Consider the following 12775-nt stretch of genomic DNA (forward strand, 5'->3'; position numbering starts at 1 on the left):
ACTACAATTTAGCAAATTAACACTGAAGTGATAGATGTGCAGATGATAATGTGCAAGTACAAATACTGGTGTGCAAAAGAGCAAAGAAGTTAATAAAAAAACAATATGGGGATGAGGTAGGTAGTTGGGTGGGTTATTTACAGATGGGCTGTGTACAGCTGCAGCGATCGGTAAGCTACTCAGATAGCTGATGTTTAAAGTTAGTGAGGGAGATATACGTCTCCAACTTCAGCGATTATTAGTTTAAGCAGACTGTGTTTATCTGTTGTTGTGACTTAGATGAAGATCAGATCTAATTAAATGTGTGAAAGACACTGCTGCTCCCTTGTGGTATGTCCACCACACATGCCTGGAATGTGCAGGGTATATTAACTTAACTGGTAATAATAGTTTGTTGTTGACACAGCCGCCGAGGCATGGCTGGGCCTGGGTGGGCCCGGGCCCACCCAATGGGGAGCCAGGCCCACCTTGCTCTCTACTTGTCAGTGTTCCAAACAGGACATTATATGTATTTTTTAACTAAACATGCATACACTATCAGATAGAATTCATAGCAAGCAGTGGACTGGATTGATATTCAGATGAACTGGAATGACATTCACTCTCATGGGTAACAACCTGAAAGCCACTCCTCCAATAAGCCACCAATATGACTGCATATGTCACTGTGCTTCTATGGCTACAGTTGAAGTCAGAAGTTTACAAATACCTTAGCCAAATACAATTCAACTCAGTTTTTCACAATTCCTGACATTTAATCCTAGTAAAAATTTCCTGTCTTAAATCAGTTAGGATCACCACTTTATTTTAAGAATGTGAAATGTCAGAATAATAGTAGAGAGAATGATTTCAGCTTAAATTTCTTTCATCACATTCCCAGTGGGCCAGAAGTTTACATACACTCAATTAGTATTTGGTAGCATTGCCTTTAAATTGTTTAGCTTGGGTCAAACGTTTCGGGTAGCCTTCCACAAGCTTCCCACAATAAGTTGGGTGAATTTTGGCCCATTCCTCCTAACAGAGCTGGTGCAACTGAGTCAGGTTCGTAGGCCTCCTTGCTCACACACACTTTTTAAGTTCTGCCCACACATTTTCTATAGGATTGAGGTCAGGACTTTGTGATGGCCACTCCAATACCTTGACTTTATTGTCCTTAAGCCATTTTGCCACAACTTTGGAATTATGCTTGGGGTCATTGTCCATTTGGAAGACCCATTTGCAACCAAGCTTTAACTTCCTGACTGATGTCTTGAGATGTTGCTTCAATATATCCACATAATTTTCCTCCCTCATGATGCCATCTATTTTGTGAAGTGCACCAGTCCCTCCTGCAGCAAAGCACCCCCACAACATGATGCTGTCAGAGGACATTTCTCCAAAAGGTACGATCTTTGTCCCCATGTGCAGTTGCAAACCGTAGTCTGGCTTTTTTATGACGATTTTGGAGCAGTGGCTTCTTCCTTGCTGAGCGGCCTTTCAGGTTATGTCGACATAGGTCTCGTTTTACTGTGGATATAGATACTTTTATACCTGTTTCCTCCAGAATCTTCACAAGGTCCTTTGCTGTTGTTCTGGGATTGATTTGCACTTTTCGCACCAAGGTACGTTCATCTCTAGGAGACAGAACGCGTCTCCTTCCTGAGCGTTATGACGGCTGCATGGTCACATAGTGTTTATACTTGCGTACTATTGTTTGTACAGATGAACGTGGTACCTTCAGGCGTTTGGAAATTGCTCCTAAGGATGAACCAGACTTCTGGAGGTCAACAATTTTTTCTCTGAGGTCTTGGCTGATTTCTTTTGATTTTCCCATGATGTCAAGCAAAAGAGGCACTGAGTTTGAAGGTAGTCCTTGAAATACATCCATAGGTACACCTCCAATTGACTCAAATTATGTCAATTAGCCTATCAGAAGCTTCTAAAGCCATGACATAATTTTCTGGAATTTTCCAATCTGTTTAAAGACACATTCAACTTAGTGCATGTAAACTTCTGACCCACTGGAATTGTGATACAGTGAATTATAAGTGAAATAATCTGTCTGTAAAGAATTTTGGACAAATGACTTGTGCCATGCACAAAGTAGATGTCCTAACTGACTTGCCAAAACTATTGTTTGTTAACAAGAAATGTGTGGAGTGGTTGAAAAACGGGTTTTAATGACTCCAACCTAAGTGAATGTAAACTTCCGACTTTGCCTTTATCACGGTCAACACACCTATATATTAGCTTAAATTCTCTAAAACTATGTTTATGGTAGAGAAATAAGAATTAAGTTATCTGGCAACGGCTCTGGTGGACATTCCTGCAGTCAGCATGCCAAACTTGAGACATCTGTGGCATTGTGTTGTGTTGAATTTTATTATCCCCAGCACAAGATGCACCTGTATAATGATCATGCTGTTTAATCAGCTTATTTTTTAAATTATTTTTTTATTTCACCTTTATTTAACCAGGTAGGCAAGTTGAGAACAAGTTCTCATTTACAATTGCAACCTGGCCAAGATAAAGCAAAGCAGTTTGACGCATACAACAACACAGAGTTACACATGGAGTAAAACAAACATACAGTCAATAATACAGTAGAAAAATAAGTCTATATACAATGTGAGCAAATGAGGTGAGATAAGGGAGGTAAAGGCAAAAGGCCATGGTGGCAAAGTAAATACAATATAGCAAGTAAAACACTGGAATGGTAGATTTGTAGTGGAAGAAAGTGCAAAGTAGAAATATAAATAATGGGGTGCAAAGGGGAAAAATAAATAAATAAATACAGTAGGGGAAGAGGTAGTTGTTTGGGCTAAATTATAGATAGGCTATGTACAGGTGCAGTGATCTGTGAGTTGCTCTGACAGCTGGTGCTTAAAGCTAGTGAGGGAGATAAGTGTTTCGAGTTTCAGAGATTTTTGTAGTTCGTTCCAGTCATTGGCAGCAGAGAACTGGAAGGAGGAATTGGCTTTGGGGGTGACCAGAGAGATATACCTGCTGGAGCACGTGCTACAGGTGGGTGCTGCTATGGTGACCAGTGAGCTGAGATAAGGAGGGACTTTACCTAGCAGGGTCTTGTAGATGACCTGGAGCCAGTGGGTTTGGCGACGAGTATGAAGCGAGGGCCAGCCAATGAGAGCGTACAGGTCGCAGTGGTGGGAAGTATATGGGGCTTTGGTGACAAAACGGATGGCACTGTGATAGCCTGCATCCAGTTTGCTGAGTAGAGTGTTGGAGACTATTTTGTAAATGACATCGCCGAAGTCGAGGATCGGTAGGATGGTCAGTTTTACGAGGGTATGTTTGGCAGCATGAGTGAAGGAGGCTTTGTTGCGAAATAGGAAGCCAATTCTAGATTTAATTTTGGATTGGAGATGTTTGATGTGAGTCTGGAAGGAGAGTTTACAGTCTAACCAGACACCTAGGTATTTGTAGTTGTCCACATATTCTAAGTCAGAACCGTCCAGAGTAGTGATGCTGGACGGGCGGGCAGGTGCAGGCAACGATCGGTTGAAGAGCAGTTGGAGGCCACGGAAGGAGAGTTGTATGGCATTGAAGCTCGTCTGGAGGTTAGTTAACACAGTGTCCAAAGAAGGGCCAGAAGTATACAGAATGGTGTCGTCTGCGTAGAGGTGGATCAGAGACTCACCAGCAGCAAGAGCGACATCATTGATGTATACAGAGAAAAGTGTTGGCCCAAGGATTGAACCCTATGGCACCCCCATAGAGACTGCCAGAGGCCCGGACAACAGGCCCTCCGATTTGACACACTGAACTCTATCAGAGAAGTAGTTGGTGAACCAGGCGAGGCAATCATTTGAGAAACCAAGGCTATTGAGTCTGCCGATTAGGATGTGGTGATTGACAGAGTCGAAAGCCTTGGCCAGGTCAATGAATACGGCAGCACAGTATTGTTCCTTATCAATGGTGGTTACGATATCGTTTCGGACCTTGAGTGTGGCTGAGGTGCACCCATGACCAGCTCTGAAACCAGATTGCATAGCGGAGAAGGTATGGTGGGATTCGAAATGGTCGGTAATCTGTTTGTTGACTTGGATTTCGAAGACCTTAGAAAGGCAGGGTAGGATAGATATAGGTCTGTAGCAGTTTGGGTCAAGAGTGTCCCCCCCTTTGAAGAGGGGGATGACCGCAGCTGCTTTCCAATCTTTGGGAATCTCAGACGATACGAAAGAGAGGTTGAACAGGCTAGTAATAGGGGTTGTAACAATTTCAGCAGATAATTTTAGAAAGAAAGGGTCCAGATTGTCTAGCCCAAATGATTTGTAGGGGTCCAGATTTTGCAGGTCTTTCAGAACATCAGCTGACTGGATTTGTGAGAAGGAGAAATGGGAAGGCTTGGGCGAGTAGCTGTGGGGGGTGCAGTGCTGTTGACCGCGGTAGGGGTAGCCAGGTGGAAAGCACAGCCAGCCGCAGAAAAATGCTTATTGAAATTCTCAATTATAGTGGATTTATCGGTGGTGACAGAGTTTCCTATCCTCAGTGCAGTGGGCAGCTGGGAGGAGGTGTTGTTATTCTCCATGGACTTTACAGTGTCCCAGAACTTTTTTGAGTTTGTGTTGCAGGAAGAAAATTTCTGCTTGAAAAAGCTAGCCTTTGTTTTTCTAACTGCCTGTGTATATTGGTTCCTAACTTCCCTGAAAAGTTGCATATCACGGGGGCTATTCGATGCTAATGCAGAATGCCACAGGATGTTTTTGTGTTGGTTAAGGGCAGTCAGGTCTGGGGAGAACCAAGGGCTATATCTGTTCCTGGTTCTAAATTTCTTGAATGTGGCATGCTTACTTAAGATGGTGAGGAAGGCATTTTTTTTAAAGAACCTTCTTGATATGCCACAGCTGTCAGGTGAATGTATTATCTTTGCAAAGGAGAAATCATCATTTGAGAGAAATAAGCTTTTTGTGTGTAGGGAACATTTCTGGGATCTTTTATTTCAGCTCATGAAACATTGGACCAACACTTTACATGTTGCTTTTAAAAACATTTTCAGTATAATAACTGGCCTACTCATAGCCTAATGATATAACCTAATAACTGGCCTACTCATAGCCTAATGATATAACCTAATAACTGGCCTACTCATAGCCTAATGATATAACCTAATAACTGGCCTACTCATAGCCTAATGATATAACCTAATAACTGGCCTACTCATAGCCTAATGATATAACCTAATAACTGGCCTACTCATAGCCTAATGATATAACCTAATAACTGGCCTACTCATAGCCTAATGATATAACCTAATAATTATTCTGGTTAGTGCCAGTTTGCACTGTTCTGTGAAGGGAGTAGTACACAGCGTTGTACGAGATCTTCAGTTTCTTGGAAATTTCTCGCATGGAATAGCCTTAATTTCTCAGAAGAAGAATAGACTGACAAGTTTCAGAAGAAAGTCATTTTTTTCTGGACATTTTGAACCTGTAATGGAACCCACAAATGCTGATGCTCCAGATACTCAACTAGAAGGCCAGTTTTATTGCTTCTTTAATCAGAACAACAGTTTTCAGCTGTGCTAACATCATTGCAAAAGGGTTTTCTAATGATCAATTAGCCTTTTAAAATGATAAACTTGGATTAAATAACACAACGTGCCATTGGACCACAGGAGTGATGGTTGCTGATAATGGGCCTCTGTAGATATTCCATTAAAAATCAGCCATTTCCAGCTACAATAGTCATTTACAACATTAACAATGTGTACACTGTATTTCTGATCAATTTGATGTTCTTTTAATGGACAAAAAAATAGCTTTTCTTTCAAAAACAAGGACATTTATATGTGACGCCAAACTTTTGACCGGTAGTGTATGCTTGAGTAAGATTGTCTTTTTAGCATTCATAGCAGTAGTTATGAACCTTACTACAGGGATTGGATGTAAATAGCAGAAAATAGAGGTTGTGGTAGCAGCTACAAAGAAGTATTTGGGTGTAGAGATTTGATGTCAGAGTTAAAGGGTTTGTTGAGTGGTGGTGTCCCGTCCTTTCAGGTTGTTGGCCTGAGGTAGGACTAGATAGGTTTAAATAGTGGAGTAGGGCGGTGGGTTTTTAATGAGTGTAGGGCAGTGGAGGCTGCTGAGGGGAGGACGGCTCATAATAATGGCTGGAATAGAGTCAATGGAATGGTATCATATACATCAACTATGTGGTTTCCATGTGGTTGATACCATTCCACCGACTCCATTCCAGACATTATTATGAGCCGTCCTCCCCTCAGCAGCCTCAACTGGTGCAGGGTTAGATGGTAGTGTATTTGTTGACTTATTTTACTTTTTTCAAGTAAAGTACAAGGGAGTTATACTCCAGTCTAGTAGGTGGCGGTAATGCAACATGTATTTGATGCCAATCACCCTTAAACCTCATCAAAGAAGAAGGTCTGCTTAACAAGCGTTCCCGGAAGTCTCGCGATGTTGCTCCTCTGAGTTTAGATACTCTGTGCTAGCATGGATAACTAGCAAAGATGATCTGCTAGGGATAGACGTTTTAAAGGATTTAAGTGAGATTTCGAAGTCGTTGAACCATGGCCACAGACACTACTACAGAGAATGGCCCGCGTTCGAGCCAAGAAGCGCAAACAATCGTCAACGCTACAACTGAATACTGCGCAAAGATGCAGGAATGGATGTGGCAGTACTACTGGGGCTATGTAAATTGGCAAAGCTGTATGAATCTGACTACGTTTCATTTTTCTCCATGCAATTTCCCCGTAGCTGCAAACTATCAAGCGCCGACTGGAACTCCGTGGCCCGCAGGACAACCAACTTTAGATGCACGATATGTGTACAACTCTCTGGGAATGGGGTATCCATTCCCTGCGCCCCTGACTACGGGTGCTCAGACCGGGCAGCAGATGACAGCTGGGACAGCCTCATGATACAAGGCCGGTGCAACAACAGAACAGAAACGCACCCTGAACAGGTACACTAATTACATCAAGTCAATGATTACAAAAATGACGATAACTGTAGAAAGGCTGACACTCATGTTTGGTTTTGTACTAGGCCTACTTTGTCAAATAGCTACAGGGAATCCATATCATGTAAACAAAGACAACACCTTTCCTCTGTTTGTTCATGACAATATTTAATGGCTTGCACAGGTTCACATGAATAGCCTCTTGAGCAAGCAGCTGGCTGACCGTGATGGGTACCCACTCATGCATACAATCTGCTGAGGCCTTGATCTGAATAGTACACATTTGTTTTACATCAGTTCTTGAACCCTCCAGACCTAAGGCAAATCACGTAGACATTGACTTGGCTGAACTAAGTGAAATGGATTGATCAGGGGTTTAAAGTAGACCTGCTCACAATCTCTGGAAGGTACTTGAACTTTATCTAAAGCAGGGCAGATTATAGTACTGTTATACCTGGATACATTCCCTGAAATGGCCTTCTCCCCTGCAGTCTTCTCCCCTGCAGCCTTCTCCCCTGCAGTCTTCTCCCCTGCAGTCTTCTCCCCTGCAGCCTTCTCCCCTGCAGTCTTCTCCCCTGCAGTCTTCTCCCCTGCAGCCTTCTCCCCTGCAGCCTTCTCCCCTGCAGTCTTCTCCCCTGCAGCCTTCTCCCCTGCAGTCTTCTCCCCTGCAGCCTTCTCCCCTGCAGCCTTCTCCCCTCCACAGATTCCTGGCTGAGACGGTGGACTTGTTTATTCTATTATGTGTCAAGGCAACCATCATTCTGTGGATCATACACTTTAGTGGCATGAAGTGAGTCAATCAGTCTAGCCTTTTATAATTTCCTTGGCCTTGAATGAGAAAGAAATATGCGAAAATACCATGTTAATGAACATTAATTTTCATTATCATAGTAGGCCATAATTATTAGATTCTATTATAGCCCACTCTTCTATTCTCCCCCGCAGGGACATCACTAAGTTCATCACCCACTTCATAGTTGAGGAGATAGATGAGAACACGTCTATGGAGGACCTGCAGAAGATTATGGCTGTAGCTCTGGTCTACAGGGTGCTGGTCTGTTTCTATGAGGTACAGTAGCTCTGGTCTACAGGGTGCTGGTCTGTTTCTATGAGGTACAGTAGCTCTGGTCTACAGGGTGCTGGTCTGTTTCTATGAGGTACAGTAGCTCTGGTCTACAGGGTGCTGGTCTGTTTCTATGAGGTACAGTAGCTCTGGTCTACAGGGTGCTGGTCTGTTTCTATGAGGTACAGTAGCTCTGGTCTACAGGGTGCTGGTCTGTTTCTATGAGGTACAGTAGCTCTGGTCTACATGGTGCTGGTCTGTTTCTATGAGGTACAGTAGCTCTGGTCTACAGGGTGCTGGTCTGTTTCTATGAGGTACAGTAGCTCTGGTCTACAGGGTGCTGGTCTGTTTCTATGAGGTACAGTAGCTCTGGTCTACAGGGTGCTGGTCTGTTTCTATGAGGTACAGTAGCTCTGGTCTACAGGGTGCTGGTCTGTTTCTATGAGGTACAGTAGCTCTGGTCTACAGGGTGCTGGTCTGTTTCTATGAGGTACAGTAGCTCTGGTCTACAGGGTGCTGGTCTGTTTCTATGAGGTACAGTAGCATCTCAGAGTCAGAGTGCTGATCTAGGATCAGTTATGCCTAAATCATAATGAATTAGAGGAGGGACCTGATCCTAGATCAGCACTCCTACAGTACTCTGAGACACTTTGTGAATACAGGCACAGGTTGCTGGTCTGTTTCAGTGAGCTTAATATGGATTATATTGGTTACCCATAAAGTTACTAAGCATTGAAAATAAGTGACAACTTAAAGCCCTGTATTAACAGTGGAAAACACCTAAATCACCTCCTTCCTACCACAGATGATATGTGTGAATTGCATCAACATGGATCTCTCTGAAGAATCTTTCACTTAATGTGTTATATTACCACTGTCACTCTGTTCTCCTCCTCTCAGATCATCTGTATGTGGGATCGGGGCGGTGCCACCCCGGGGAAGATCCTCCTGGGTTTTCAAGTCGTGACATGTGACAGCTCAGTCCTGGTCCGACCCAACCGGTCCTGGTGGTGGTACCGGCATCTAACGTCACCCTATCTGCGTAAGTCACTGACGGCATGTGACACATCTTGGTTGGCGTTGAAAACAGATCTGAATATGACTGGTTTGTTTGGCCTACAGACATCTACCACTGGTACTACTAATACATTTCCATATGGAAGGGTGTGACCATGAATACCTGGACCCTGAGTGTTGAATATGAAAGGCACACTGGAGCCTGAGCCTTGAATATGAAAGGCACACTGGAGCCTGAGCCTTGAATATGAAAGGCACACTGGAGCCTGAGCCTTGAATATGAAAGGCACACTGGAGCCTGAGCCTTGAATATGAAAGGCACACTGGAGCCTGAGCCTTGAATATGAAAGGCACACTGGAGCCTGAGTGTTGAATATGAAAGGCACACTGGACCCTGAGTGTTGAATATGAAAGGCACACTGGAGCCTGAGCCTTGAATATGAAAGGCACACTGGAGCCTGAGTGTTGAATATGAAAGGCACACTGGAGCCTGAGCCTTGAATATGAAAGGCACACTGGAGCCTGAGTGTTGAATATGAAAGGCACACTGGAGGCTGAGTGTTGAATATGAAAGGCACACTGGACCCTGAGCCTTGAATATGAAAGGCACACTGGACCCTGAGTGTTGAATATGAAAGGCACACTGGAGCCTGAGCCTTGAATATGAAAGGCACACTGGAGCCTGAGTGTTGAATATGAAAGGCACACTGGAGCCTGAGCCTTGAATATGAAAGGCACACTGGAGCCTGAGTGTTGAATATGAAAGGCACACTGGAGGCTGAGTGTTGAATATGAAAGGCACACTGGACCCTGAGCCTTGAATATGAAAGGCACACTGGACCCTGAGTGTTGAATATGAAAGGCACACTGGAGCCTGAGCCTTGAATATGAAAGGCACACTGGAGCCTGAGTGTTGAATATGAAAGGCACACTGGACCCTGAGCCTTGAATATGAAAGGCACACTGGACCCTGAGTGTTGAATATGAAAGGCACACTGGACCCTGAGTGTTGAATATGAAAGGCACACTGGAGCCTGAGCCTTGAATATGAAAGGCACACTGGAGCCTGAGCCTTGAATATGAAAGGCACACTGGAGCCTGAGCCTTGAATATGAAAGGCACACTGGAGCCTGAGCCTTGAATATGAAAGGCACACTGGAGCCTGAGCCTTGAATATGAAAGGCACACTGGAGCCTGAGCCTTGAATATGAAAGGCACACTGGAGCCTGAGTGTTGAATATGAAAGGCACACTGGAGCCTGAGTGTTGAATATGAAAGGCACACTGGAGCCTGAGTGTTGAATATGAAAGGCACACTGGACCCTGAGCCTTGAATATGAAAGGCACACTGGACCCTGAGTGTTGAATATGAAAGGCACACTGGAGCCTGAGCCTTGAATATGAAAGGCACACTGGAGCCTGAGCGTTGAATATGAAAGGCACACTGGACCCTGAGCCTTGAATATGAAAGGCACACTGGACCCTGAGTGTTGAATATGAAAGGCACACTGGACCCTGAGTGTTGAATATGAAAGGCACACTGGAGCCTGAGCCTTGAATATGAAAGGCACACTGGAGCCTGAGTGTTGAATATGAAAGGCACACTGGACCCTGAGCCTTGAATATGAAAGGCACACTGGAGCCTGAGTGTTGAATATGAAAGGCACACTGGAGCCTGAGTGTTGAATATGAAAGGCACACTGGAGCCTGAGTGTTGAATATGAAAGGCACACTGGAGCCTGAGCCTTGAATATGAAAGGCACACTGGAGCCTGAGTGTTGAATATGAAAGGCACACTGGAGCCTGAGTGTTGAATATGAAAGGCACACTGGAGCCTGAGTGTTGAATATGAAAGGCACACTGGAGCCTGAGTGTTGAATATGAAAGGCACACTGGAGCCTGAGTGTTGAATATGAAAGGCACGCTGGAGCCTGGGCGTTGAATATGAAAGGCACACTGGAGCCTGGGTGTTGAATATGAAAGGCACACTGGAGCCTGAGTCTTGAATATGAAAGGCACACTGGAGCCTGGGCGTTGAATATGAAAGGCACACTGGAGCCTGGGCGTTGAATATGAAAGGCACACTGGAGCCTGAGTGTTGAATATGAAAGGCACACTGGAGCCTGAGTCTTGAATATGAAAGGCACACTGGAGCCTGAGTCTTGAATATGAAAGGCACACTGGAGCCTGAGTCTTGAATATGAAAGGCACACTGGAGCCTGGGCGTTGAATATGAAAGGCACACTGGAGCCTGGGCGTTGAATATGAAAGGCACACTGGAGCCTGAGTGTTGAATATGAAAGGCACACTGGAGCCTGGGCGTTGAATATGAAAGGCACACTGGAGCCTGGGCGTTGAATATGAAAGGCACACTGGAGCCTGGGCGTTGAATATGAAAGGCACACTGGAGCCTGGGCGTTGAATATGAAAGGCACACTGGAGCCTGAGTGTTGAATATGAAAGGCACACTGGAGCCTGACTATTGTGAGTTCATAAGGTACTACTTAAATGTGAAGCCTACCTCTGAGATGGAGAAAGTTTTCTTTGAAAGTGGGTTTTAATGCCGATTTACATTTGAGTAATTTAGCAGACGTTCTTATGCTGATCGACTCAGGCTGTAAGTGCATACATTTATTTTGATACTTTTTCGTACTAGTCCCCTGTGGCACGTGCCATGCTCTACCAACTGAGCCAGTTGGACATTTTTACCCTTGTTTTGTTAGCAGTTCATTTTCTGGTACTGTTTCCACTGATATTACCCTGGTATTACATGTTTAGGTTATTGCTATGTGATTAGTATTATTTATTATCATGTCTTGTAAAAGTAACATCCAACCCTTTCTCTCCCAGTTCCACGGTGCGGGCGGTGAATAAGAACTTCTCCATCGTTTTCCTGTTCCCCATCTTCACCAGCCTCTTCTTCTTTCAACACAACAGGACTATGCCATCGTAGCTGGACCCATGGTGGTGCAGCTCAGAGGGGTCAGATGACTGATAACCTGAACATTAATGTCGTGTTGAGCAGGACACACCAACACTTTGCAACGGAAAATGAAAACGTGTTCTGTTAAGTTTGAGTAAATGTTTTCTCTCTATTGAACAAAACCCAAACCTTGGGCTTCTAGAACTGAACAGAAGGCCTGTAAAACAGATCTAGGCCTACAGACCTGAGAGAGATCTGCCCGTGGAGACATACGGCTCAGACTGAAATCCACTCAGGACAGGAGGAGCCTGATAAAACGTGAAATGGAAGTATTATGGGGAGGCCTCAGAACAGCATGGCTGTGGTTCTCTTCATTCACAAAGTATTGATCCTGAACTTTTTCCTATTTACTGCTTAGCCAGACAAGCAGAATGAATCTGAAATATCTGAAAAGAATGTTAGGTAATTTATTAGTTTATTTATTGTTCATTTGCAGCTGTTGACTCTCAGCTACTCCTATATTGATAAGGAATGTTTCAGATCAGGTTGAAGGGTGAAATGTGACGGGCTTGTTTGCATATTGGCCATTCCGCATATTCTAAATTAAACTGAACTGAAAACTATTACTTGGATCTTTAATGTGCTGTACTCTCTGTCTGGCTGTCTGTCTGTCTGGCTGGCTGTGTATCAGGCTGTCTTGTCTAGCTGGCTGCCTGTGTATCAGGCTGTCTGTCTGTCTTGTCTAGCTGGCTGGCTGTGTGTCTAGCTGTCTGTCTGGTCTAGCTGGCTGCCTGTGTATCAGGCTGTCTGTCTGTCTTGTCTAGCTGGCTGTGTGTCTTGCTGGCTGGCTGT

General features: G+C 44.3%; 1 pseudogene across 1 annotated transcript; it reads left to right on the forward strand.

Annotated features, from left to right (window-relative positions):
* Window positions 1-6406: 6406 nt before the first annotated feature.
* Window positions 6407-12546, forward strand: LOC106570572 (uncharacterized; annotated as a pseudogene). Its single transcript, XR_014380455.1, has 5 exons — window positions 6407-6924; window positions 7413-7711; window positions 7867-7990; window positions 8885-9026; window positions 11851-12546. The product of XR_014380455.1 is annotated as an uncharacterized LOC106570572 (transcript).
* Window positions 12547-12775: the final 229 nt, after the last annotated feature.

Source organism: Salmo salar, chromosome 14 (assembly GCF_965601325.2).
Source record: "Salmo salar chromosome 14, fSalSal1, whole genome shotgun sequence".
NCBI classification, from domain to species: Eukaryota; Metazoa; Chordata; class Actinopteri; order Salmoniformes; family Salmonidae; genus Salmo; species Salmo salar.